The sequence below is a fragment of the Podarcis gaigeae genome (assembly GCF_964106915.1).
Source record: "Podarcis gaigeae genome assembly, chromosome: Z".
In the NCBI taxonomy this organism is placed as follows: Eukaryota; Metazoa; Chordata; class Lepidosauria; order Squamata; family Lacertidae; genus Podarcis; species Podarcis gaigeae.
This window is the reverse complement of record NC_139691.1, coordinates 50,024,016-50,051,199: the sequence shown is the minus strand read 5'-3', so window position 1 is coordinate 50,051,199 and position 27,184 is coordinate 50,024,016. Positions and strand designations below refer to the sequence as shown.

The 27,184-nt window shown below is 44.9% G+C and overlaps 1 protein-coding gene and 1 long non-coding RNA gene across 4 annotated transcripts in view; one reads left to right on the top strand and one right to left on the bottom strand.

The window, feature by feature from the left end:
• The window catches only part of GPC3 (glypican 3), a 238,088-nt gene that overhangs the window by 54,674 nt on the left and 156,230 nt on the right, over positions 1–27,184 (top strand). The gene's annotated exons all lie outside the window — the stretch shown is intronic.
• On the bottom strand, positions 2,538–25,890 carry LOC310837060. Of its 2 annotated transcripts, XR_014560391.1 has the most exons (4): positions 25,429–25,890; positions 8,250–8,368; positions 7,313–7,496; positions 2,538–2,766 (listed from the first exon to the last, which is right to left on the bottom strand). It is a non-coding gene; the product is annotated as an uncharacterized lncRNA (long non-coding RNA). The 2 variants fall into 2 exon arrangements; XR_014560392.1 differs by lacking the exon at positions 2,538–2,766 and having other exon boundaries at positions 7,175–7,496.

The following is a 27,184-nucleotide window of genomic DNA, read 5'->3' as shown; positions in this document are numbered from 1 at the left end:
GAAATCTCTCCACCAGCACTGGATCAGGCCTGTGCACTGCAAACCTCTCTCGCTCTCTGGGACTCACCTTCTGCCTGTGCAAAAACTCTCTCTCTCTCAAAGTCCTCCCCCCCTAATTTCAAGTTTGCCAGGACTTTCAGGTGTGAAGTGTCTGGGTGCAGAGGAAGGATTTTAAGTTCCTTCTCAAAGTTAACAAAGGAGCCAGACACACCTCACCAGTGAGAGTATTCCACAAATGGGGAACTGCCACTGAGAGAACCCTGGTGATGCCCACGGGTCAATGCCAACTGGGTATCACCTGGTGGTGGCACCAGGAACAGGGCCTCCTCTGCCCAGTCACAGGGCCTAAGATGGGCTAAGAGCTTCTCGAAGTTACATGGGCTGTTGAAACGTTCCATTGTATGATGGAGTGGAATGGTTTTCTGTTTTTCCCTGCTGCCAGGATGCTGCTGCTGCTGCTGCTGATTTTGTTTTGTATTTCCCCTTGGCTTTCTGTGTGTGCTTTAAATTTTCTCTTTAATCTTTGATGCTTTAAGAAGGGAAACTCACAATCCACTTTAAGCCTCTCACAGTTATTAGCCATGTTAAGCATCACTCTAATCCACAAGCGCCACATTTCTCTGACATCGGGATTGGGGGGGAGAGTGTGACTGAATCAACTTCTAAAAATGCACGTCTAAGACATTATGGGCATTATAAATGGTTTCTGATTATTACTTAAGCCCACAGGTTAATGGATGGTTATGATAGGGGCTCTGTTGTAATGTAATCATAATATAATTGGAGCCAAGCCTCCTACTTGGTTGCAGTGTTACAGCAGGCATAGGCAAACTTGGCCCTCCAGATGTTTTGGGACTACAACTCCCATCATCCCTAACTTACAGGACCAGTGGTCAGGGATGATGGGAGCTGTAGTCCCAAAACATCTGGAGGGCTGAGTTTGCCTAGGCCTGTGTTACAGGCTCTCCTCTCCCCCACTCCTAAACACCTCAATTGATTCAAGAAGCTGAAGCAGTCTAGCTAGCATCCCCTTTGCCTTCCATCAGGCTTTGAGAGCAAGCTGCGTAGTCAGGACCCTTAATAAATGAATTAATTCCAGACACTTTTAAAACATGGATGCACATAATAGTATGGGTTCTCAGTATTGAAACACAGTCTTGGGAGTAGGGAAATACTGAAGGGAATCACAGAAGAGCAAAAGGAAATGATGATCAGGAGGGAAATGCAGGATGTTTCTCTCCCCCTTGGTGTTGTATCGCCAAGCGCAGGCCTGTTTTGTACACCTCCTTTTCCTCTGGGGTTTAGAGGTGGATTTGGTTTTCGCGCATCCACTGTGCCAAGAGTCAAAGTGTTTGTGTGACTTATTTATTATTTTTATACACAGATTGAATTTGTATTTATGTTTTTAAAAGTATGTGCATCCATAAACAGCATTGTTTTCGTAATTACATTTCTGACCACTTTAATATGAAGCAAGATTGCAAATCATAATGTAATCTGAGAATAAAAAAAATATTACAATACTACTGCCTTTTGCAGCTCACCTTGGAATAACAGGAGCTGTTTTTTTACATTGGTACTACCATTTTTCAAGGGTGACTTGGTGGGCAGAATTGAGAAATCTAAAATGTTTAGTGGAAGGACAGCAATTTCAAGATTACTAGTGTAACTCTCCTGACTATGCCTCAAATATTTTGTATTTTGTAAATCCTCTACGTACATGGCATTAAGAGTAACAACCAGGGTTGTGCAGACACCATGTTTGGCTTTTTGGACAGCATCATGGGTTTGTTTCCTGTGTGCCACACTGCACCACTGCATCACCTGAGCCAAGAGCCTGGGTGTTCGTGTGGCTTAGAGCATCAGACTGGGACAAGATCTGAGGCTGTTTCTCCCAAAGAATGATCCAACATCAACTTTCCAAGCACACAGAATGGATGGCAGTAATTATATAACTCTTTTTTAGCGGGATATGGCTTCTTGTGAAAATGATATGCAAGAAACCATTTCTTAACTTCATTTGAGCTCTGTTTGAATGGCTTTGGATTTAATGCTAGATTATGAAGACCAGATGAATTAGACTCAATAAATGAAGCTGCCCAATTTGGGGGAGGTAGGGAGAGTGGAAGTGTGTGGAGGGCAACCTTACTAGGCGAGGGAAACAGAATTTTGATGTGTGGCATTCCTTTGATCAAGGAAATGGGCCCAACCTTTTGTGGCTTTCCAGCTGCAGAGCAAAAGCTGTACCATGTTTACACAAGACCCAGTTCCAGTAAACTTGATTAAATATGTGGTGCCAGAGTTTTGGGATGGCTTGCTAATCTTATGGCTGCTGTGGGAGACAGATCTCTCAAAATGGGGTCACGAAAGCAAAGTTTGATAAGTGCTCTGCCACTGGGTGGGGGGTGGGGTGGGGGGCTTCCTCTTCGACATTCCTCAGTTCACTGCCCCTTCGGCAATTTCTTTTCTCTCCCGGTTGCCATTACAGTTAATGAGAGTGGCAGGCGCGCTTAGAATTTAGACTCTGAAAAAGCTCAGCAAGAAACCCCAGAAGCCAGTGAACTTCTAAGTTGCCTGTGATCCAGCTGCGCCTGCTTGGCAGTGCATGGCAGCTAAATGGCACCTTGTGGTGCATTTTTTTGAACTTCAGAAGGTGCACCAGGCAAGACAAGTTGGAGGCAAAATGGAAGCTGGTGCTTTTTGTTGTTTTTCTTTAGGGCTGTCGCCCCCCAAACTGAAGAAAGGCAAGTTGTGGCGAAGAAAGATCTTTGCAAGAGGGTGGGGGGTGGTTGTAAAAAAGAGAGAGAAATAATTCAAAGAGGTTTACAAAAAGATAAAACAATAAGTCCACAATCTTGTGGCACAGTTTCCATTGCATCTTCTTCAAATAATGATTATTTTTTATTTTTAAAAAGGGGGGGGGTTGAGGGGTTCCATGTTTCAAAAACATTTTGTCACCCCCATATCACATTGGATACAAGTAGATGTGGATTCTGTAACCATTCTTCTTCCCCTGGAGGAGAAGCCATGGGCTTTCCCTCCACACCAGTTTCATCCACAATAGCCCACAGCAGCAGAAAACCTCTTGCCTGCAGGCAGATGCTGCATAGGTCAAGCAACTGCTGTTGTGCAAACACACCCACTTGCTGGCAGGGAGAGCAAGCCAGGCAAGGACCAGAATGATGCTCAGCTGGCCTCTGCCTGCCCCTCTGAAGGGCTGCTTAACATTGTAAAGGAGCAATGTAGTTAATGCCACAAACTATTAACAAAAAAAATACAGTGAAACTATTAACAAAAAAAATACAGTGCGATTTAAGCATTCTAAGTTCCACCTATTACATTAAAGAATGATTTTAAAAAACAAGGTGTTCCAAAAGTAGATGCTGAAAATTATGACCCTGAAGCAATTTAAAAAACAAACAAGCAAGAGAACATTTACAAAGAGATAGACTGCAGTTTAACTGAAGTGTTAAGGTGGTTGCTAATAGATTTGCATTATTAAAATCACATTCTGTCTTCACTTTATGATTTCAAAATATCAAATGTGTTACCCTTTAAATAGGACAATTTGATTTTTTACCAAGGAAAGACTGGAGGTTTGGTCCTAATATATCCTGTAAATTTGGAACCAGTTTAAATCAATACCCATGTGATTCAAGAAATTACAGGAATAGGTGGAATTTCTGTACTCTGCAGCCTAGTTTCATCACCTTTACTCCTTTTGGTGCAATGCACAGGAAATTCAGTATGAATTCAAGTAGGTACCTAAACAGCAGCTCCCCCCTCCTTGGGCAAGGCAGATGGAATAGCCTACCTATAAGGGTTCCCACAGTCTCCCCCCCCCCAAGAGAAATTTGGAGGCTTATATCATCTTGGGCACCCCTTCCCCTTCCTACTTCCAGAGCACACTTGGTTCTTCCTTAACTTTTTCCTCCACCTGAGTAGACCTCAGGAGCATCGTTTGGAATTTGCTGGGCACCAGGTGCCTTTTCCATCTGGCTACTGGCCACTTGCAACCAAGTGAAGATGACTGGGCACCAGAATGGCACCTGCCATCTCCACCATGCCCGGGGATCCTTGGATTTTCCCTGTTTTCACACACTAATACCCCATCCTGTAAAATTCTATCCATCTGCACAATCAGAATGAATTTCTGGAACTCAAAAGTCGTCTGGCCTCAAAATGGCAACTAGACATTCTGTTTTGGTGACTGTAACCCTGGTTTAAGGAGCCATTTGGTGCCCAGCTTATATAACTGAATTTCTAACACTGCTCAGGAGTGAAGACCTCATCTGTCAGGGAAGCATTTCTGAGCCAGCTCTGTATTTCACAGGAAGGGGAAGTAGTTCCAGGTCTAACTCCTGGCATCTCTGGGTGAGGCTGAGAAAGACCACTGCCAATTCTAGTAGATAGCACTGATTTAGATAGGCCCAAAGGTCTGACCAAGGTATAAGCATCCACAGGCAATCCTGCCAGTGCATTCTGCATCCCCAAGGATAGCTTCACATAAAGTGCATAGCAGTAAGCCAGCCCTGATATTATCAATGCACAGGCAACCGTGGTCTATCCTGATCCAGGAATGGCCGTTTCTGCTCTCTTCATTTCAGAAAAGCTGGAAAAAGTGCAGAAAAAAGGTAACTGATGTGATCAGGAGGCTGCTCCCCCATGAGAAGCCTGTTGTGGCTGTCTAGTTTGGAAAAAAGATTGTTGATGGTGGGGGCCTAGTAGAGGTTGATAAATCTGTGATTGTTGGGGTGAAGGTGGGATAAGAAGATTTTTCTTCCCGCCTATTAGAACCTGGAAGTTCAACAAAATTGATTAACAGTAAATTCAGGAGGTGTGGAGGAGGGGAAAGAAGCACACAGCACAAAACCTGTGGAATTTACTGGTGGAGGATGAAGTGATGGCCAATGGCTTTAAGAGGGAATTGATACCTTCCTGGAGGCTAAATCATCTTCTAGCAATTAGCTTGTGTGCTCCAAGGCAATATACCAGTACATCTAAGTAGCAGGTGCTGGGAGAAGAGTCAACAGCAGAAAAAGGCCCTTGCCTTCATGTCTTGCTTGTGAGCTTCCTGGAGATATCTGCTTGGCCATTGTGGGGTTCAAGATGCTCAACCAGGCCTAGTTATTTAAATATTTTCCACTCCTCTCTCCAGTCAAAGAAGACACCCAGGATGGCTTGCAGCTCAATAAAAGCAAGACAGTCCCCATGCTTGGGCTTTCAGTCCAGAAAGACACAGAGACAAAGATGGCAGAGGAAATGAGCAAATTTAGGCACTGTTTCTTAGTTGCCACTTCTAAGGAGCTGCTAGAATGGAAGCAGTTCAAGGAGAATCCTGCACATCTTCCTTTCTGCCCTCTGCTTTTGCCAGGGGACAGTTGGAGGGGAGGGAGGGAGACAGGGAGAGAGGGAACCAATGCTGATGGCACAGGTGGCCCTTTCATAAGCACATTTCTCCAGCTTGATGGGTGCAAAGACAGGCAAGTGAATCCCACTCCTTGCTCATAACCGTGCATTCAGTGTTGTTAACAAAAGTAGCTGCTCCAAGAGTTATTATGATCTGGTTCCCTAAGCTTCATTTGCTCTCATTTCCATTCCCTGCCCCATCACCTTTGGAAACTGATTTTAGAACTCAGGTATGGAAGCTTTTGCAGACTGAAACTATTAGGCTGCCATTTAACTGCAAAATGCAGTCAGATTTCCAAATGAAAGATGGTGTTGCATCCCAGGCAGCTAATGCTCTAGAAGCGTGTGTGTTTGAGAGAATTCCTTAGAGGACCAGCCTGATAACATATTTCTTGCCTGTTTGGATTTCCAGGTACATAAAACATTCAGTGGAATTAAAACATCCCTTCAAATCTTGAAAGCAGAGCTGAGATTCTTATCTGACTTGGGAGACTTGGTTACTGCTGGGGTTGCCTTTACTCCCAGAGCCCTGCTAAGCCTTTAATTGGTGCTTGGACCTGAGATAGTGAAGCACTTAGTGTTGAGAGGAAAGGTTTCCGACTTACATGCCTTAAGGGACTGCAGCGTTTGAGGGTTCATGGAACCTGGTACTGTTCCATTTCTCCTCTTCACTGCTGTTACAGATAGCATTCTTATAATGAAACAGGTATCCAAGAAGTGGTAATTATGTTGTGCTTGCAAAAATGGAACACAGCCCAGGAATTAGAGCCCGCAGTTCCAGTAAGCAACTGGAACTGTTGAGCATTAAATGTTTCTCTGTTTACTTGCTCATTGTGGATTGCAATAGGCTCTTTTATCTGTATAGGCTGAGAACTTCAGTAAATCTGGGCGATGGCCAATTAATGTTCCTAGTCAATAAGAAAGGAGCCCCCCTCTGCTTGCACAGGTCTGAGAGTGCTGCATATTTCGAAATGATATACAGTAGAGTTGTTCCATGTTAGCAAAAGGCTGCCATTCCAAAACAGCCAATGTTCTTTTTTATTTATTTAAAGATGTATAAAGGCCTCTCTGTTTACTGTGCTGATTAATTTGTGTGTTTCAACCTGAGTTTTGTAGCTGGAAGCAATGTCAGGAACCAATCCAAACACAAGATGAAAGTAAATAGTATCGGACTTAACTATCTGGCTGGGTAGTTGAACCAGTGCTGGTGTCAACGCAATATCAGTGGGTTGGACATTTGACTGATTTTTTAAAAAAGATTTGGTTGCATATAGTTGAGGAATTGCAAGGAAATTAAAACAAATATTTTTAGTCTTTCATCAACCACTTTGAGATCTACGGATGAAGGGCAGTATACAAGTTTAATAAATAAAAATAATAAGTATTTTCTGGACCTGCACCCAACACTTCACTGGATCTTTGCAGAACACACGCCTGCCTGCCAACTTTTCTGGAGAGAGTTAGAAAGGGATGCTTCCTCCTGCATGGTGGCATTCTGGGCCTGGAGGGATATTTGACTGGCCAGTTGACTAGGGTACCCACCCTTTGCTGTAGAAGAGGCAACCCAGGAAAAAAAGGGCTCTTGCTCTGCATGGAGATACCAGGAAGCTTAAAAGGGAAAAAAATAAAACAAAAAAGGTTTTGTTTTGTGCAAGGCCCTTTGCTGGTTGCCAAATGCATGTCCTTGGACCACATTTTTCTGCCAGCTGTGTAGGAAAACTCACCTACAGTCTAGGCAGCTTTCTGAATTGATCATTCTACATCCTAGGTTTTCTTTTTATGAAAAAGCCTCTAGTACAAATCTAACATCAAAGCCTGGCATGTTTACTGGCTACATTTTACATTGCTCTGGTATACGTTTTTTAATGCTTTAAAAGTGATGCTTTGACAAATCTGTTCATACCTGAGGCCTCCAAATGAGTAAATTTTATCTCCAAAGTCATTGCTTCATTCTGAAGCAGGTTTTAAGTGGCTCACTCAATTGTCTTCTTCTTCTTCTTCTTCTTCCTCCTCCTCCTCCTCCTCCTCCTCCTCTTCTTCTTCTTCTTCTTCTTCTTGCAATTGGAACATGATGGGAGGTCTGTTTACTGAATAATGTAAAACAAAAGAGCTTTGTTCCACTAAAAAAATCAATTAAATCACATATAAAACATAATGCACTGCAAATCTCTTGTTGAGTTTCCATATGGGCAGTTAGCTGGAATGACAGGTTTGACACTAACACTCATTTTTTAAAAAGTGTTTCTTCTGTCTTTTGAAGAATTAAGTAACACTTTATGGAGAAACAAAAAAAATTCCTTCCAGTAGCACCTTAAAGACCAACTAAGTCAGTTCTTGGTATGAGCTTTCGTGGGCATGCACACTTCTTCAGATACAACTATGACTATGGCAGACCAACACGGCTACCTATCTGTAACTGGAACTTTATGGAGAAGTGCATGTTGTGTAGAGAGGCCTTCCTGAAAAATCTCCCTCTCTCAAGTACAAAACAAAGAAGCTCCAAATATCCAGCATAATTCTTTATGGCAGGCCACAATTTGCTTCTCAGTTGTGTTGTGCTGTGTCAACAAGGGTGGTGCTCGGGGGGGGGGGGGCTACCAAGTGTGACAGATGTGGAGAGGAACTGGTGGGGAGGGCACCTCACTCACTTTGCTGGAACGTGTGGGTTGCCCAGTGATGGTGGCAGTAGATTTCAGGTAGGCAAAAGCAAAATACTCCTTTGCATAACAGGTTAACTGTAACCCCCCACTTGCTAATCAGCAGCTAATAAGGATTAGGCAAACAGATGGCAAAATGGAACATTCAAGTTCAGCAGCCTTCCGTCTCAGAATATTAGCTACCTGGAGAGGGAGGGAGCATGTTGTCTTTTTTTAAGGTGCCTGGAAACATTAGTCCTGGTGGCAGTTTGGACAAGTTCTGTTGGTCCGACGCAGCAGGACTCCTGTCATACTGTGGTTTCCTGTTACACATGTAATGTTGGTTTTGTTTGGTTAAAAGGAAAAACACATATGGTAAAATGAAAGGAGGCTTCCCTGGATGCCTAGATCCAGATTTGGGGCAAGTACTCATTGGTGGGGGAGCCCAACACAGATTTAAAATCACAAATCATTCAGCAAAGTAAAGCATGGAAATATAGGTTGTTAGACCCTTAAAATAGCCCCTTCTATGTTTTTTCAAAAATTCTCCATGTCCTGCAGCATAGAAAGAGATCACATATTAGGTAGGTTTAAAATTGTTTCCTTAGAAATCCTTTAAAGGTCGGATTCATGTGCTTTTCCAAACAACTTCAAGAAAAGACAGGCAGTATAATTTAGGTAAGTGTAAATTATTTGTATAGAAACACAAGGTGATTTCCTTAAGCCACACAGTCCAAGCTTGGAGGATCCAGTTTAGGTAAGGTAAAGGTTAAAGGAGCCCTGGAAGCAGGGCCCTCTTAAGCATAGCCGGCGCTGTGGTGCAAAGATCCCTCCGGTGCCCCCCCTTTCCTGACACCACCAAGAAAACAGGAAACTTAAGCAAACCTCAGTCAGTAAAGCATGTGACTCTTACTCTTAGGGTTGTGGTTTCAAGCCCCATGTTGGGCAAAAGACTAGATGGGCTGGACTAGATGACCCTGGTGGTTTCCTTCCAACTCTGTGAATGGTTCTGTTGTTCTATCTGAAGGGCTGTTCACAGGGAAGATGGAGCAAACTGGTTTTGTGAGAGATGCTTGTGCTGTGATTCCTGCGCTGGAGGGGGTTGGTCTAGAGGACCCTCGGGGTCCCTTCCAACCGTCCAGTTCTGTGATCTTATGATTAAAATACTCCAAGAAATAAATAAATGGGTTTCTCTGTGGCAGTCACTGGAAAGGGCTCCAGGGGCGGCCATCCCACAGAAAGTTTGGCATGTGCCCTGTAGCCCAAGCCCCATTCACCAGGCGAGACCCGGTGAGCCGAAGGACCTGAAGGACCACAGTGGCAAGGGCTGCCCAGGAGAGCTTGGCTGGGGATCTATCTATATCCATCTATAGGGCTGATCTATTTTATCTTAGGTAGGATTTAAAGATTAATAAACTGCCACTGATCAAATCAAATCCAGCTCCTTCTCATTTTAACCCACCACCCCTCCTGGGAAGAAGAAAAAGAAGAAAGGGGAGGCAGGTAGAGAAGGTCATATGCAGATCTTCAGACACATTTTCTCTCCAGCAAAGACTTGATAGGTGGGGTGCCTTCTGCTACCTGTCCTTACAAAACTTGACCCCCCCAAAGAAGTGCGTTCCCAATAACAAAGAATAACAAAGAATGTTAAATAATACAAATGCATATCTTGGGTTTGCAAGGTGCGGGAGGGAAGGGAGAGGGAGAGAGGAGCTGATCTACATATAAATGCTAGCTAGCAGAGAGATCTAGGAGAGAAAGAAGCAGAAAGGGGAGGCCATCCCTAAATGCATTTCTTCAAACTGAGGTTTGAACGGGACATTTAAAGCAGAAGAACGCTCTTTTGCTGAGGTGAATTTGACTATGCCGTGGGTGAAAATGACCTGGAGGAGGGAGGCAAAGTGTGCCTCCCAACCCGCGATTTTGTTTGGTGGCTGAGGCTCCGTCCTCTTCTTTTAGCCGAGCCTGGTGAGGGGCTGGGAGGCAGCTGGCTTGCCAGAGAGTCAGCCTGGGAGGGAGGGGGACAGAGGAGCTGCTTTGCTGGGAGGGAAGGAGCCCCACCGGGGCTGCCGATTGGCACAGCTGTGCCATCCGCCTGCCCGTCGGGGCTGCCAATTGGCATGCCCACTGGCCTGCCGGGGGGGTGCCGGTGCTTTCAGATGCTTTACCACTCCCCCCTTCCTCCCCCACTGTCGCCAGCCATATAGGTGGCAGGGTGCAGCTGGCGAGACTCGCCTGGGCGCCCCTGAGAGGCCTGTAGCCTGGCGCAATGCACCAGTAAGCCCAAAGAGAAAGACGGCTCTGCCTGGACTGTTAAGTCCAGTCAAAGGCGACTATGGGTTTGCGGTGCTCACCTCGCTTCAGGCCAAGGGAGCCGCCGTTTGTCCACAGACAGCTTTCCAGGTCATGTGGTAGGATGAAACTGCTTCTGGCACAACAGAACACTGTGACAGAAACCAGAGCGCACGGAAACACCGTTACCTTCCCACCGCAGCAGTACCTATTTATCCACTTGCACTGGCATGCTTTCGAACTTCTAGATTGGCAGGAGCTGTAACAGAACAACCATTGCTCTTCGCATCGCAGGGATTCAAACAGTTGACCTTCTGATCGGCAAGCCCAAGAGGCTCAGTGGGTTAGACCACAGCTCCACCCACGTTCCAGCTTAGACCTCCTTACTGGCAGCGGCGGAGCATATGCCTTCGCTGCCCAGGGCAGGCATGCTCCTGAGGGGCACAAGGTGCGGAGGGTGCCCTCCCACGTGCCACAGTTCAGGGTGGGAGAGGGGCAGGGAAGCTGCTGCTCACTCTTCTCCTGCTCTGTGCACTGGCTCAGAGATGACCCAGCAATGGAGCTGCTGCAGTCGGGTGTGCCTTGCCACGGCTGAGGAGGGCTGCTCTCTGCTGCTGGGTCAGAAGAGCTGCTGTCGCTGGGTGCGAGGTGTGCTGCCCACTCACCTGCCATTTTGTCACCCCCTCAGTCATGACACCTGGGGTGGGCTGCAGCCCCTGCACCCCCTTCCTACGCCTCTCCTTACTGGTAGGGTTCACATGGTGGAAAGGGAGAGAACAAAGAGTTTGGTAACCCAAACTCTTTGGGTGAGGTGAGGGGATGTGACCTAGCTAAGCCTAGCTGGACAACTTATTCTATGGACTTAACTCCTTCGTGCAATATGCATGTTGGTTATATGATACTGGATATCCCTTACATAACACAGAATGTAAGTCAAACTGGGATGCCTAATGGGAGATTTTGTCTTAGGTGCAGGAGTGACCGCTCCACTAATTCTGACTCTTCATAGGTGTTGCTATGTTGTATTTAAGAGTTCTCTTGTCCATAGTGCCCTGTCTCCATTAGCATTAAGCAACCTACTCCCTTTCTTTCTCTCAAGCTACAATGGTTCAGTGGTTAGTATGGCAGACTAGGACCAAGCAGATCCAGTTCTGAATACCCACTTGGCCCTGAAGCACTTTGAGTGATTTTGTACCAGTCTCTCTCCATCTCTATCTCTCTGGCTATGCACACACCTTACACTTAAAACACATCCCCTCCCTGCAAAGAATCCTAGGAGCTGACAAACTCCCTTCTGCCTAATCTTTCTTGCATGGTTTGTTGTGAAGATGAAAGGGGTGTAGGGAGAGAGATGATGGACAGAGGGAAATCATTGATTTCTTTGGAAGAAAGACTGGATATAAAAGTGTAAATACATTTCTCAGCATCTCCCCCCCCCCTTGCAATATGTGGATAATGCTGACCTACCTTATAGGCTCATCCTCAAAGATTGCTGAAAACAATGTAATTTGAATGCGAAGTGTGAAGGCTTAGTGAAGCAATATTTAACAAGTAACTGTGGTTAAGCTTTAAAATATACCTTGGGTTATTTCCTGCAATTATATTCCAGTGTAGTGCATAAATTGTAAAGGATTAACAGAGCAATGAAAGATGAGCCCTGCAAGGGAGGACCACCTTCCTCCTCACCATTGGTAATTAAATATTTGCTAAGAAGCCGCACATTATAAGCGTCATTGCTGCCACTGTCAGCCAGTACACATGGCTGCGTTTCCCATAAATGCAAAGGTCTAAGAGAAGAGTCTATTGAACATGATCCCTCCATTAAAGCAGCAAGTTGATGCCAGACTGCTCTTGAGGAGTGGAGGGAGGACTTGGCTTTCAAAATTTGCATGCAGAGGTAGCAGTTTCCTCCTAATTTAATTAGTAGATACCTTGCCACAAAAATCCCATAATTAATTGTTGTGAAACTGATAGGTAACAAAGTGTATTTCCACTTCTGTAACAGTTCATATCTTCCTATATGCATAAAAATGTAAGGTGTCATCATGCCTACATAGCTTCTGATAGGCAGCCAAGCAGCTGCAGCACGTGGATCTGGCCGGACCCTTGGGAGTTGTTTCCCCTCCACTAAAATGTGTATGGGGTATAAGGGGTGGTTGGTCAGGTGTGTGTCTGCGGGGGGGGGGGGGAGAGCAGAGGGCTAGGCAGTGGGGCAGCCCCTGGTCATAAACATAACAGCATTCCCATAACACAGGCAGCATCTCACTAACCAATTCAATAAGCATAGTAGCCATTTCAGCAAAGCTCAAAGCAGCAATGGGAGGCGGAGGATTAAGTACAAAAATAAAAATCCATTTAAAATGAATCAATTCCTACAGAGCAGCAGCAGTAAAATGAAATGAAAGCACAAATCCTTAAAAGAAAACCCAGCCCCACCAGCCCCCATTATATTAGCCCAAACTGATGCAGTTGTGCCCAAACAGAAAATGTTCTCAGCATCTTACCTTCAACCGTCCAAACATTTATAAAATTTATATACTGCATTTCACCAAACCAACACAACCTTTTAAACATTCTGCAAGTAAAATCAAGCAGCAGTGGTGCAACACAAACACGCCTAACTTTCAGAGCAGAACTAGCCAAATCTTCTCAATGCTTAGGAGGACAGATGTGTGTTAAGTAGGACCCATGAATGGGCAGGTTGGCTGGGGAACTCCTCCTGGGACCTAACTCTTCTGGCCCAAGGAGAGCAGTACTTCTCATGGCAGGGATGGGAATGGATAATGGCCACATGGTAAGCCAAAGTCTTGAGGGTGCCTGTGGCGTTCGTACAGAGCCCCTGGTCGTTTCACGGACTATTGACCTGTACACCACTGCTTTATTCTTCCGCTGCCACCAACCAGGTTTCTTCTGGTGAAATACTGAGTCTCAGTCAGATTGTAAACAACAAAGATTAAAGTTTATTGAAGAACAAACAAGTTTTAAATATATTCAGAACGGTTTCTCAGATGCATTCCCTTAACTAGATGTGACACTATCTCACACTGTCACACTCTTCTCTCTCAGTTCTATCCCTGTCTCTCACTCTGGTTGTCACAACTGCTATGTTCGTCTTACTGGCTCTGTCTCCTCTATCTCCCAATGGTGAAACCCCTGGGCTGAGCCTCAAAACCAGGTAGGCTCCACCTCTGAGCTTTCTCATTGGTCAATCTATATTAACTATTTCCACCCCCCTGTACAAACAAAATCACAAGGAATGGGCAAATGCCACAGTGCCCAAGGGGGGGAGAGAAAAAGAAGACAAAGCCAGCTGGAAGACTGGGCTATCGGGCACTTCCACTTCCTACAAACCTCCAGTTTGTTTTTGCTTTGATGAAATTTGCATGACAAGGAACAATAATTTTAGACAACTTCTGTTGCTCCCCCAGTGCCCCCTGGACATTCAGTGTAGCATTTTCCTCCACTAGAGAGGAATAGTAAAACCAATGAGCCAGGCAGCACCAAACCTCCCACTGGTGGCTGAGTGTGGTGCAGAAAAATCACATGATAAAACTGCTAATTGCTGGAGCTCAAGAATTCGCTTTTAAAGCTGGAATTGTTGCTAAGGCATTTTAAGATTCTGTCCCTATGGCTGCCATTCTTGACCGGGTTCTGCTTATTTACTTATTTACTGTTTCAAAGGTCTGATTATGAGCCTGAACACCTGCTCAGTCAGCTCCTGGGTAAAGTTTGTGCCACTTATGCCCTCTCCCAGACCATTTCATTGATCACCGCTCCACACTGCAAAACAGTAAAAAATCAGCAAAACAGACCCCACAGCACTGGAGAGGGCGCTCAGGAATTATCATGCCAGTGGCCCTGGGAGCTTCACCATTCCGTAGTGGAATTAGGGCCCCAAGCCATTTTTTTCCAGGAGGTGTTAATTATTTTCTTCTGGTAACCAGATTACTTGTGCCGATTACTCCAAGAGACCAGCTTCAATTGTTTAAGACAAAATACTTTTACTTCCGAGGGACGCAGGTGGTGCTGTGGGTTAAACCAAAGAGCCTTGGGCTTGCTGATCAGAAGGTCAGCGGTTCGAATCCCCACGACGGTGTGAGCTCCCGTTGCTCGGTCCCTGCACCTGCCAACCTAGCAGTTCGAAAGCAAGTGCAAGTAGATAAATAGGTACCGCTCCAGCGGGAAGGTAAACGGCATTTCCGTGCGCTGCTCTGGTTCGCCAGAAGCGGCTTAGTCATGCTGGCCAAATGACCTGGAAGCTGTACGCCGGCTCCCTTGGCCAGTAAAGGGAGATGAGCGCTGCAACCCCAGAGTCAGTCACGACTGGACCTAATGGTCAGGGGTCCCTTTACCTTTATTGTTACTTCCAGCCTGTGACAAGATGTGAGGATTTCATTAAATAGCCCCAAATAGTTTGCATGTGATCACTATACTGCCAGTTTCTTCCTCCTCTGCTGCTGATCCCATCACTGCTACTGTCAAGACTTCTATTCTTGCTTATTTTCTACAGCAACCCCAGGCTCAATACTTGTAATCATTATCTGTTACCTTTTACAGTGGTACCTTGGGTTACATACGTTTCAGGTTACATACGCTTCAGGTTACAGACTCTGCTAACCCAGAAATAGTGCTTCAGGTTAAGAACTTTGCTTCAGGATAAGAACAGAAATCGGGCTCTGGCGGCGCAGCGGCAGCAGGAGGCCCCATTAGCTAAAGTGGTGCTTCAGGTTAAGAACAGTTTCAGGTTAAGAACAGATCTCCAGAACAAATTAAGTACTTAACCCGAGGTACCACTGTATATCATAATGAACTTGACATTGCTCCAGGTGGCATTTGGCTTTTTCACCTGGCTACCTGCTGTATATCAAAGACATGGGTAGGCAAACTAAGGCCTGGGAGCCGGATGCGGCCCAATTGCCTTCTAAATCCAGCCCGTGAACTGTTCGTGAATCAGTGTGTTTTTACATGAGTAGACTGTGTCCTTTTATTTAAAACGCATCTCTGGAGAGCCAGTGTGGTGTAGTGGTTAAGAGCGGCAGTCACATAATCTGGGGAACCGGGTTCGCGTCTCCGCTCCTCCACCTGCAGCTGCTGGGTGACCTTGGGCCAGTCACACTTCCCTGAAGTCTCTCAGCCCCACTCACCTCACAGAGTGTTTGTCGTGGGGGAGGAAGGGAAAGGAGAATGTGAGCCGCTTTGAGACTCCTGAAGGGGAGTGAAAGGCGGGATATCAAATCCAAACTCTTCTTCTTCTTCTTATTTGAGGGGCATAGAAATTCATTCATTTTTTTTCTTCCAAAATGTAGTCCAGTTCCCTCACAAGGTCTAAGGGACAGTGGACCGGCCCCCGCTGAAAAAGTTTGCTGACCCTGATCAAAGACATCACTAGTGTTTCTCTGCTTCTATCTTTCTAAATAAGCAAGCGAAGGTTGGGTCTCTCCCCTTGCCCCAACACTCTCTTTCTCTTTCCAAGCAACCTGGTCCATAAAGACCTCCCACTCCCCCCCCCCCAAATATTTTTTATTGAACTTTATAACACACAACATAAATAATCATGACTGTTAAGTCAGCAAAGTGTCAACTGTGGTGGTTCTGTTTGATATGCTTAAATAGAAAGGAGAGGAGGATGGTAAATGAGCTTTGGGGGGAATGGGGAGGGCAGAATGGAATATCAGAAATCTTTAAGCTATATCTGTGTTACAATTGGGGCCAGTCCAAGATGACATGTGTGCTGTTGTTGGGCAGATGTCCTTGTGCTTGTTGACAAAGTCCATGAAAGGATGCCAGGTTGCAACCAACAAGTTCCCCCTTTTTCTAAAAGTGCCCTGAGCGAGCCAGTCTGGCAAGTTGAGTTGCCGTTTTAAAATTTATAAATCTGAGATGCTAGGCACTTGAAGTCTAGTGTTGACTGAGTTCACAGGTGTTGATATGACATTTGGGAGCATGGAGGCTGTCATTGTTTGTGGAGTTTATTAGTGAAAGAGGCAGGAGTTGCATGATAACACCATGCTCTTCTTCCACGGCTCTAGGGTCATCCTCTTTATGTTCATATCTTTATGTTCATATCTCCTCATCTGGGTTTATTTCCTCTGGTTCTCTGGTTAGCTGATTGGACCCCTGAAATGATCTTGCTCCTCTCTGATTCATGATGGCTTGTTTTGTCAGCTGAAAATTCTGGTCTCCATTTCTGAAGTGATTTTGCAAGGAGATCTTTGGCTCCAGCCAACTGATAATTGTCCCAGTAGGTAAAGGCCCCTTTTTTTGGGATGCATGCTGGAGCTGGAGAATTTGGAAGCAATCATTTAAGCAATTCATTGTTGCCATGGAGTATCAACTGGTCTTGGTCTAAGGAAGAAGGATGGCCAGAGGAAGCAGATTACCAAGTCTCTCTGTTATCCCTCAGCTTGCAGCGTCATTTAAGCAATCTGGCTATAGAATGTGAATTCTCCTCCCAGTTGGCAGCTTGTGATGCCCAACATTAAAAAAGGAAGCTGTGTTTTGGATGTGTCTTCTCTGCATACCAGGGAGCTACTTCCTTGAGAAGCCAGAGAGAAGTTGCAAGATTACAGATGATTGTTCTTTCCAATTTGTCTTTTATGCTCCTTTTAACATATGTGTTACATATTTTTTGTTGTTGTTGTACATCTCTTTGAATTACTTTCTGTATATATATAAAGGCAAGTGATAAGTTTAACAAATCATCACCACCTTTCTGCTGTTGTGGGGAGAGTACCTGGTCTAGATGGATCTTTCGTCTCCTCCAGCAAAGTAGTTTTTGCTGCCTTAAACCTCTTCTCCAGGGAGCCTGAAGGAAAGCCAAGCCTGTCTAAAATGTATAGAATCATAGAATCATAGAATCATAGAGTTGGAAGAGACCCCAAGGGCCATCGAGTCCAACCCCCTGCCAAGCAGGAAACACCATCAGAGCACTCCTGACATATGGTTGTCAAGCCTCTGCTTAAAGACCTCCAAAGAAGGAGACTCCACCACCTTTTTTTTCCTTCCTGGTGTTCTTGCAAGCCTTTATAGGCTGCAGAGTTCCATTTGGAAGGCAAAGCACAGGACTTAAAAATAATAAATAAAGGTTGGGGAAAGAAATTCATTATTCCAACAGAGTGCACATTCCATTACAACTGTCCTGAACTGCTACAAATAATGGATTTGTTCTCAGAGGCTTTTATGCTTCTGGCTTCCAGTATTATTATAAAGTCCAGACTTTAGAAGTGTTGTAAAGGACCTTCCCTCTCCCTCCCCTCTCTCCACATTACAGAGACATGTTCTCATTTTTTTCTGACTATGGATGCCCTCTTGGGTTTTTTTCATTTAAAGCAGGAAAAAGAAGGAGAAGGCAGGTTCCCCCTAATGCCAAACTCAAGTGGCAGAGTGCCAACAAGACTGGTGCATTTTTGTTTACAACATGCCAAAGGATGGCTAAAGAGAAGCAAGAGGGTGGTATTGCCAGGCTTACGTGGATACTGAGGTATGCGGAAGTATGGAACATAAGATTAAGGAACCCAAAGGTGATAATCCCCTGCAATGAGAACTGAACACATTCAGTGACCTCCAAGAGCCACCAGAATGTTGGAAAATAAAATTGGGCAATGGAGCAGGTAGTGAATTGGTCTGCTTGAGCCCCTTACAGCAGGGGATATGGACCTTTGGACCTTACAGATGTTGCTGAATTGGAACTGCTATCATCTCTGGCCATTGGCCATGCTGGCTGGGGCCGATGGGAGTTGTAGTTCAGCACCCTGCCTTATAGCTGATGGTGTCCTAGGTGGGGGTAGGGAATGTTTTGGATATTACGGGGGCGGGGGGACATATTTAAATGTTACAAATATTATGCAAAAAACATATCCTTTTGACTTGACAGCTCAGGGAAGTTACCTAGCTTTAAAAATAATATAAAATCAACTCCTTTGCCAGTTTCCTTCATTCCACCGCCCATTTGCTTCATTGACCAAGGACTTGGAAGCCATTTGGTCCCCACCATAATCCCTCAAGTGGGAGGTCATGTATTCACAGGAAGGTACTCATAGGTGTCAATCGCTGGGCAAAGGCACTCCTCTGGCCGTGCCCAGGTGGCAGACTATGCAAACCAAAGTTCTATTGTCCTTTTGTAGTAGGTGCTTAGAATGTTCTTCCCAATACATATCCTGTATCTGCCTGTCGCCCCAACACATTCCTCCTGTGTTAATCACGTATAACCCTCCCCTTTTCTGATGTAGCAATGATGTAGTGATGATGCTCAACGAACTGAATGCTGGGATAAGATAGAAACCTAGAATCATAGAATCATAGAGTTGGAAGAGACCACAAGAGCCATCGAGTCCAACCCCCTGCCAAGCAGGAAACACCATCAGAGCACTCCTGACATATGGTTGTCAAGGATGGGGTGACAAGGACCTTTAAAAGTCCTTGTCACCCCATCCTCGGGGTTCAAAATTCCTCTTTGAACCTGTTGCACAATAAACTTGGTCTACAGCTATTTGCTCCGGTTGGTGGCTGGACTCCTTTCTTTATTCCGCAGGGACCCACGAGCACTGCCCGACCAGCTGGGGGACTGAGCAGCCTCACACCTAGATTTTTCCGTAACAGGAAGGACTCCTTTTTTAAGGAGTGAGCATGTTGTTGCTTGTTCCAGATTTCCTAGCCTAATTTCCAATGACTCAACTGAGCCAGTATATTTAATATGGACTGAGCAAAGACTTCCTGGAACAGATGGCCAAGCATGCAAAAGGAAGGGAGATAGTAGTAATGGGGGACTTCAATTACCCGGATATTTGTTGGATGTCAAACTCAGCCAAGAGCATAAGGTCAAACAGATTCCTCACTGGCCTTGCAGACAACTTCATTGTCCAGAAAGTGGGAGAAGCAACAAGAGGAACAGCCATTTTAGATCTGGTCCTAACCAATGTTGATGACCTGGTTAGTGGGGTAGAAGTGGAAGAATCATTAGGCGCGAGTGATCATGCTCTTCTGAAGTTTACTATTGAAGGAAAGCCTTCAATAGAAACAGAATCATCACAATCATTAGTCAATTCCACAGAGCATCGATATCGAGAGCGGGATAAATGATGCTTCTTGGGTAAAATGATGGACAAACGGCTTAAGCAACAAGGTGTGCCATGGCTAATGTTTGCTGGAATATAATTGAATGTGTAACCTGGGCACGACCAGAACCAGCCTTCAGGCAGCTCTGTATATTTATATATATATGAAATGTTTACATAATTAGAGCAGTTAAAATTATTATCCTTGCCCATTTTCACACAGTTGGTTTTTGTGCAATTGACCATACAGGCACAAGTGGCATTAAAGGAGGCCACGTATGGGGTCAACAAATCAATTGCCAGAGATGGGCATCGGCGCAGTTGGTTACTCCAGTGATGGTAACCGGAATAACCAAGGGTGCGAAGAGAATCATTTTGGGGTAGGGATGAATAAAACCAGGTATCCTTTTGCATATCAAAAGGGTCATGGCAAACAGGGATAAGGCAAGAGCCAAGGATTTCACCTATTGATACCTGTTGAGTTAGGCAAAAGGAAGAAACATTGAGGGTTTTTGCAAAAGATTCCCACACATTTATTGGTGTGGAATCACTGCTATTAGGAGCGGAAGCAGAAAGGGGCAAAAACAAAACACTGAAAATGAGCACTATCATGGAATTTATATTAAGGCAGGAAATGAGACACAGAAGCAAATCTCCATTTCCCACTTTTCTTTTTTACGAAGATGGGGGTATTATCCGCCAGGGGCTCTGCATTGTTTAGCAAAATGACCTGGGCGCTTACAGTTAAAGTAGTTGCCTGTTGGTTTATTGCCAGCTTGGATGGCACCGGCAAGCAAAGACATCGCATGGCTCTGGCTTCCTACATCTGCACAGGTTTGAATCATATCGGCCAGGTCATATTTGGGGCGATGTACAACTGACTGCAATGCCTTCTTGCAGTCGGTGTTAGCATTTTCGAAAGCCAATTTTTTCATCAATTCATTTTGAGCTGTAGGGTCATCAATCTGCCTGGTGATTGATTGATTCTTTCAATCTATCAATAAATTGATGGTAAGGCTCCGAATGTTGTTGCTTAATATTAACAAAGGAGCTCAGTGGTTGCTCTGAGACAGGGACTTTCCGAAAGGCGCGTTGCACGCAGGTCGCGGTGTGACTAAAATGCAAAGGTGTCAATTGCGCCTGTGCTGGTATAGTATCATACAGACCAGCACCAAAGAGTTGAGCGGCTGCATGCTGTGGATCAGCCAGAGCTGCTGCGCTATGCTTAAATTCGCTTTCAAAAACTACATACTGAGCAGGAGATAAAAGCATGCGCATCAAATCCTTCCAATCTTGAGGTAGCATTGTGTAACCATTTGCGATCCCCTCCAGCATCCCCAGCACATAAGAAGATTTGAGGCCAGAATCAGTAATGGCTTTCCTTAATTCTCTTAGAATAGAATAAGGAAGCCCCTCATACATTATCTGTTGTTGCGCAGTGCCTGGGTTGGTATAGGAGATAGGGAAAGCAGATGGCATCTCCCCCGCCCATCCAGCCTCTTCCTCTAAGGAGGGGTGCCCTTGCTGCCTAGCTTGAGAAAGCGCGGCGCGTACAGCTCCAGTGGAAGAGCACGCAGGGGCTGGGGTAGGCAAAGGAGGGATGGGGGGGTGGATGTGGGCTGAGGCGTAGGGAGGGGTTGGCAAGGTTGCGATGGGGGTGAAATCTTAGGGTAAGGTGGAGGATTGTCTGCAACGGCTGAAGGAGCAGGTGCCGTCGGGGATGCCTGAGATGCCTGAGGTCCTAATCTAGCGAGAATCTGCACATTTCTGCCAAGTGAGCAGACAATGAATCGGTGCCCTCGGTTCTGCAACGTCAGGCAATACCAATGAGACGGAAACATGGAAGGTGCCTAAAGAAGCCAGGGTGGCTATCTAAAGAACTTTTAACTGAGTTAAGATTTAAAAAGGATGTGTACAAAAATGGAAAAGGGGGGAAACCACCAAAGAGGAATTCAAACAAATAGCCAGCACGTGTAGACACAAAGTCAGAAAAGCTAAAGCACAGAATGAACTCAGACTTGCTAGAGAGGTTAAAAGCAACAAAAAAGGCTTTTATGGGTATGTTCGTAGCAAAAGGAAGAACAAAGAAACAGTGGGGTCACTCAGAGAAGATGGTGAAATGCAAACAGGGGACACAGAAAGGGCTGAACTCCTCAATGCCTTCTTTGCCTCAGTCTTCTCCGATAAAGAAAACAATGCCCGACCTGAAGAATTTGGAGCAAATGATTCAGCAGAGGAAACACAGCCCAGAATAACTAAGGAGATAGTACAAGAATACTTGGCTAGTCTAGATGTATTCAAGTCTCCAGGGCCAGATGAACTGCATCCAAGAGTATTAAAAGAACTGGCAGATGTGATCTCAGAACCACTGGCAGTCATCTTTGAGAATTCCTGGAGAACAGGCGAAGTCCCGGCAGACTGGAGGAGGGCAAATGTTGTCCCTATTTTCAAAAAGGGGAAAAGAGAGGACCCAAATAATTACCGCCCAGTCACTCTGACATCAATACCAGGGAAGATTCTGGAGCAGATCATTAAGCAAACAGTCTGTGAGAAAGGAATGCTGTGATCACTAATAGTCAGCATGGATTTCTGAAAAATAAGTCATGTCAGACGAACCTGATCTCATTTTTTGACAGAATTACAAGCCTGGTAGATGAAGGGAACGCAGTGGATGTAGCCTACCTTGATTTCAGCAAGGCATTTGACAAGGTGCCCCATGATATTCTTGTAAAAGGTAAAGGTAAAGGTACCCCTGCCCGTACGGGCCAGTCTTGACAGAATCTGGGGTTGTGCGCCCATCTCACTCAAGAGGCCGGGGGCCAGCGTTGTCCGGAGACACTTCCGGGTCACGTGGCCAGCGTGACATCGCTGCTCTGGCCAGAGCCAGAGCCAGAGCCGCACATGGAAACGCCGTTTACCTTCCCGCTGGTAAGCGGTCCCTATTTATCTACTTGCACCCGGAGGTGCTTTCGAACTGCTAGGTTGGCAGGCTCTGGGACCGAGCAGCGGGAGCGCACCCCGCTGCGGGGATTTGAAGCGCCGACCTTTCGATCGGCAAGTCCTAGGTGCTGAGGCTTTAACCCACAGCGCCACCTGCGTCCCATTCTTGTAAAGAAGCTGGTAAAATGCGGTCTTGACTATGCTACCACTCAGTGGATTTGTAACTGGCTGACTGACCGAACCCAAAGGGTGCTCATCAATGGTTCCTCTTCATCCTGGAGAAGAGTGACTAGTGGGGTGCCACAGGGTTCTGTCTTGGGCCCGGTCTTATTCAACATCTTTATCAACGACTTGGATGATGGACTCAAGGGCATCCTGATCAAATTTGCAGATGACACCAAACTGGGAGGGGTGGCTAACACCCCAGAGGACAGGATCACACTTCAAAACGACCTTGACAGATTAGAGAAGTGGGCCAAAACAAACAAGATGAATTTTAACAGGGAGAAATGTAAAGTATTCCACTGGGGTGGGGGGGAATGAGAGGCACAAATACAAGATGGGTGACACCTGGCTTGAGAGCAGTACATGTGAAAAGGATCTAGGAGTCTTGGTTGACCACAAACTTGACATGAGCCAACAGTGTGACGCGGCAGCTAAAAAAGCCAATGCAATTCTGGGCTGCATCAATAGGAGTATAGCATCTAGATCAAGGGAAGTAATAGTGCCACTGTATTCTGCTCTGGTCAGACCTCACCTGGAGTACTGTGTCCAGTTCTGGGCACCACAGTTCAAGAAGGACACTGACAAACTGGAACGTGTCCAGAGGAGGGCAACCAAAATGGTCAAAGGCCTGGAAACGATGCCTTATGAGGAACGGCTAAGGGAGCTGGGCATGTTTAGCCTGGAGAAGAGGAGGTTAAGGGGTGATATGATAGCCATGTTCAAATATATAAAAGGATGTCACATAGAGGAGGGAGAAAGGTTGTTTTCTGCTGCTCCAGAGAAGCGGACAGGGAGCAATGGATCCAAACTACAAGAAAGAAGATTCCACCTAAAGATTAGGAAGAACTTCCTGACAGTAAGAGCTGTTCGACAGTGGAATTTGCTGCCAAGGAGTGTGGTGGAGTCTCCTTCTTTGGAGGTCTTTAAGCAGAGGCTTGACAACCATATGTCAGGAGTGCTCTGATGGTGTTTCCTGCTTGGCAGGGGGTTGGACTCGATGGCCCTTGTGGTCTCTTCCAACTCTATGATTCTATGATTCATAAGATGAGGAAATCTTATTTACATGTGTAGGGGGAGGGGAAGCACATTGTTGCTTAGGGGAGGGGAAATGATAAACACAGCCAGAGAATATAGACACAAATTCATTTCCTCATAAATGAAATGGCATATAGGGCATTTCACAACAGCTGGCCATCTGCAGGGACCTGTCTTTAGTATCTCTTCTTTCTGCCATCAAAAGGGCAATTTATTTCCTGGAAAACTTCTCATAGTCTGCTGTCGTTAACACGTAAAAGGGCAGAGGTGAGTTTTTGAAGTCCATAGCTTCTTTTGGTCTAAGTTGCATTATTTGCCAAATGAGAAATCCCAGAGTTTCCCCAAAAGTCTGGAATGGCAGTATTTTGATAAATTTGGAAGCACAAAGCCAAGAACATACCGTAAATGTTTCCTTTTGCCTGCCTGAAAGAAAAGGTTTCCCCAAAGTGTCAGAGAACGTAGTGGTTTTTCCCAGTCTGGTGCCTTCCAGAGCTTTGAGATTATCACTTCCCTTCAGCCAACATCAGAATATTAAAAAGAAATTCAAAGGTGCTCTAGAATGAGAAGGTCAGCTGAGCCAAGACCATGAACTGTGTATCTGTCCCAGAATTGGCTTCTCAACTCGACTAAGAACCAAAGCATGAGAGCAGGGGAGTGCCGTCAGTTTCAGCCTTTAGCTGCTAAAATGTGGGTCTTGACAACACCACAGTAACACCTGTCTGATGGGATTCTCTTGTCTTTGTGGTGGATATCCTTGTATCTTCATGAATTGAAAGTGTGCATTTTCCTAGTTGCTAAAATATATGTATGAGAGAGGAGTCTGTCTTTCTTTGTTTTCTTCCTTCTGAAAATTAATTACACCCCACTGTTTTCACTGATGCTCTGCATATCAGAAAATATCTGGGAACCCTCTAAGTGCCAGTTTTACTTCCTTAAGCAATATTTCTAAATGTCAAGATAATGTAGTTAGGAAGCCATGAGCATTGCTGCAACCCAGGATGAGCAGCAGTTGCATCTGCCTGGGATGGCATGGAGCAGGTTCCATGCGGGTTTGGGAATCAGCCCTTTCCCTGTTTTACAAAACACACACACACACACTTTTTCTTAAAAAGAAAAATTACTTTCTCCCCTTGTGCCCACCCCCAACATGCTGCTGTTCTTTCCCACAAGGAGCTAGTATTTGAGAAAAGCAAATTAAAACACAAGAGGTGAAAATGTATTACTTACACCAACTGATACAGGCTTGAAAAATGCATTTCCAGCAGCATATTTGCATATTTGACCATTGCAAAACAATGGTTGGAAAGATACAGTATGTGCATTTGTTGCGTGTTTCTTCTTAGCCTCTGACCATGTTGACTTTCATACAGGTGCTTGATCAGCCTTTAGCAAACCATAGTGGTACCCACTGATGGTCCGTTCATGCTGGGAGTGAGAGGGATTAGGACAGTGGTTCTCAACCTTCCTAATGCCGTGACACTTTAATACAGTTCCTCATGTTGTGGTGACCCCCAAATATAAAACTATTTTCGCTACTATTTCATAACTGTAATTTTGCTACTGTTATGAATCGTAATGTAAATATCTGATATGCAGGATGTATTTTATTGTTACAAATTGAACATAATTAAAGCATAGTGATTAATCACAAAAACAATATGTAATTATATATTGTGAAATATTTATTTCTAATTACAAATAAATGAAATTTTGTCTTGAAGCATGGTGTAGCATGGGTAACAGTCTTAATATAACAACAGTAAACTACATTACTACATTTTGCCACAGTATGCGTAAAAAGCCAACATCAGTGCAAAGGTTGAGATTGCTTCTCTCACCAGATCAGAAATTCTCAAGGCAATCTTTGCAAGAGCACAACGAATATCATCTTCCACAAGAAGTCTACTTCTGTACTTAGACTTGATAACCAACAAGCAACTCTGTTTCACAAAGATATGTTGTTGGAAATGGAAGAAGAAGGCGCAACACAGTCTCAGACAGAACAGGATATTACTGCAAACACTTGATCCAGAATTTTGTAACTGGCATTGTAGAGAAATCAGTTCTTGCTGCATCGCTGTTAATAGGTTCAGTGAACTCCTCTTGTGCTGTCTCAGGAGCATCTTCAACTTTGACTGTGAATGGGCGTCTGGCAAGTGCAAATGGGGTGTCAGGTAGATTTGGAAAGTATGACGAAATTTCGTCTGCAAGCATGTGCAAGTGTTCTTTCACAGAAATTATCATTGTAATCCTTTTGTCTGGTTCAATGTCATGTTCCTCAAAGAAAGCAGATAAGGTAGGCAACAGGTAAATTTTATTTTCATCCAATTTTTTTTTTGCCAAAGCTGAAGTTTCATTTGGAATGATTGGATCTTTTCAGACAAATCAAGGCATGTTGCATTTGGTCCTTGCAGTGATAAATTTAACTCAATCAAGATGGCAAAGATGTCAGCCAAGTAAGCTATTTTCTGCAGTTCACTTTTATTGCTGAAAAGTGCTTCGAACTGCGGTCTTGCTTTCTGATTAAAAAAGTTGTGAGTTCATCACGAAGCTCAAAAACACGTTTTAAAACTTTTCCTCTCAACAACCATCTCACTTCAGTGTGAAATAGCAGAGCATTGTTCGGCGCATCCAACTCGTTGCACAGTTGTGAAAACAGTTGACTGTTTAAAGTGCTTGCCTTTACAAAATTGACAGAACTTATGATGCTTTTTTTACTTCTTGTAACTCTTGTGGCAGCGTCTTCATTGCTAATATTTGCCGATGAATCATACAGTGAGTTCTGATGTCTTTTGGTGACTCAGTACCAAACGTTGAAATCCAGATCGACATCCTAGCATAGCTGGAGCACCATCTGTGCAAACACCACAAACCTTTTCCCAAGAGATCTTATGCTCTTTCAGAAACGAACCAACTGTGTCAAATACATCACGTGCAATAGTTGTCATTTCAAGAGGTTTGCAAAAAAGAAACTCATCTTTAAAGTCACCATCATTACGTTACCTCATGTAAACCAGTAACTGTGAACAGTTTGCAACGACTGTAGATTCATCAAGCTGGATACTAAATATTGGAAGTGGAGCAGATTTAATTTCCTGGATTACCTGATCAAGAATATCAGCAAACAGGCTTCCTGTTTCCGGTGTTGAGAAATGGCTGACTCCCACATGATCGGACCCCAGCCATGCCGGTAATTCAGGGTTGATATGGGGATAATTAGCCCAGGGAGACTCCCAGGGTGGGGGAGGACTGTCTCATAGACCCACAGACCGTCTGAGATTGTCAGCTTGCATCAAGGTCTTCTAAAGCCTTAGCCTCAAAGCTTGCTCCTTAGTCCTCTCTTGTGTCAAGATGTGTCCTATTTCCCTCTCCCTTGATTGCTGGCTTGGATCCTAACTGTTGTGACGTGGGGTTTGTGATTTCAGCTCTCTTGACATAATATGCTGGAGACAGTTCTCTAGTAACACTTCTTTATTAAAGCAAACAAGACTGAGACTTGAGGAGGGGAGAGCTACATTTATAGGGACAGGGAAGTAGCTAGAAGGATACATTTTGGAGGGAACAATATCAGGCAATCACAGTCCTGCCTTTTGG